General features: G+C 45.5%; 1 long non-coding RNA gene across 1 annotated transcript; it reads right to left on the bottom strand.

Moving 5' to 3' along the window:
- Positions 1–277: 277 nt before the first annotated feature.
- On the bottom strand, positions 278–1040 carry LOC309515404. The gene is made up of 2 exons (XR_014212463.1): positions 934–1040; positions 278–614 (listed from the first exon to the last, which is right to left on the bottom strand). It is a non-coding gene; the product is annotated as an uncharacterized lncRNA (long non-coding RNA).
- Between the last annotated feature and the right edge of the window lie 604 nt (positions 1041–1644).

The raw sequence follows: 1644 nt of genomic DNA, 5'->3' as shown, positions 1-1644 counted from the left end.
ATGTTGGTTATATGCAGCTGGTTATCCCACAACAAGTAATGGTGCTTCCTACTCTTCCTACCTTTAAAGCCCTCCCCCACCACCTGCAGTTGCCACAGCTTGAACCCCAGACCATCTAAGTCATCATCTGTATACTCATGTTCCTTATTCTTGCAAGTGCATGTTGGAGAGTAGCAATAATGTGCCACTATGAAGCTGAAACATGAGGAAGACTGACTTGTTTCAGGAATTAAAAAATTGTCTAAACACTTGTTAAATATTCAAAGGCTTCAGAACAGATGATAAAAGATCTGTTTAGAAAACAGTCAAAGCCTAGGCTCAACTTCATTTAGGTTTATGACAGATTCTTGCAGTTAAATCAATCAATCCATGCCTCTTCCTCTGTCCAGCCTGTCCTGGGCCTGCCCTTTCCTCTAGGCCTTGCAGCTCCTTGAAGAGGTTGCTGTCTCTTACAGTCATCTCTCTGCTTCTCTTTCGGAGAGGACAACCAGTTCCAGCTCCGCTTTCTCCCTCGTTCACTTAGAGAGAGCGCTTGCATTCACACTGCTCCCCCCGCAGCGTTCAGTCAGATTCTAGCACTGCTCAGTGTTAATGGAGATTCCTGCTGGTCCCTCCTTCACTAAATAGAGACCATAAATGGGTACCTCTCATGTGTTAACCAACCAGAAGAGAACTACTGGAGAACATAATTGAATCAGCTATTTACCAATTAAAGCTCAATGTGCTTTCATTAAACATGCAGCATTATACATTTAAACATTCTTATTTCAGTAAATTAAACTACTATGCTCAACTGTGCACAAGTGAGTTTGTCCGCCTTTTCCTTGGAACTGATTCCATTGTGCAAGCAGAGCTACCACTCTGAACCTGAGCAGGAAGGGAAGGGAGCAGAGTTGAGTATGAGAACCTGCAGCTTTTCATCTGCAGGAGAACTCACCTCAAATGCCTCCCTCTAGGACCTGCCATGGGGAATAGGACTGGTTTTCCCTGCTTTGGAGGAGAAGGTATTGGGTTTGGGATGTCACCAGTCATTATACCAGTCCCTATCCTTAACTCACAACAAATATGCATGCTTAGCAACCCATGCCAGGAGTGAGGTAAGAAGCCTCAGAAGTGTGAGGATTGCTGTCATGACTACTGATGTCACAAAGGCTCAGCTTTTTCCTTCTGGAAAATGAAACGCAAGATGTGCTACAGCTAAAATGGGAAGAGGGGGAGGCCTGGGCTTGAGAGTTAGCAGATAGTGTCAGAGGTTCCTAGGCAAAGGGAGGGGGGAGATTTAAAGGAGAGAAAGGTGAAGCTGAGAGTGGCACTTATTGACACCTTCCACTAAAGCAGTATTTGCATGTTTCTGCTGCCACATCCACACAGGTTTAAGGGGGACCTCAACAAAGCTCCTTCCTTGGGAACAGGCAGCATCCCCTGATGGAGCCACCATTTAAATCTCTCACAATAACGGTGTTTAATTCTAGGGCAGTGTGGGAAATTGAAGTGGTACCAACTGGGAGCAAAGCTGTGTTGGGAGCATTGAAAAGATTAAAATGGCAGCTCCCTGACTCAGCTGCCCATTCCTCATCATATTTGAGTGCCAGATGAAGCCAAACGCAGGGAAGAGGTTAGTGTTGGATCCTGCCAGGGCCTTTA

The sequence above is a fragment of the Podarcis vaucheri genome, assembly GCF_965113315.1.
Source record: "Podarcis vaucheri genome assembly, chromosome: 12".
Taxonomy (NCBI): domain Eukaryota; kingdom Metazoa; phylum Chordata; class Lepidosauria; order Squamata; family Lacertidae; genus Podarcis; species Podarcis vaucheri.
Note: the sequence above shows the minus strand (reverse complement) of the source record. Positions and strands in the feature narration are given on the sequence as shown.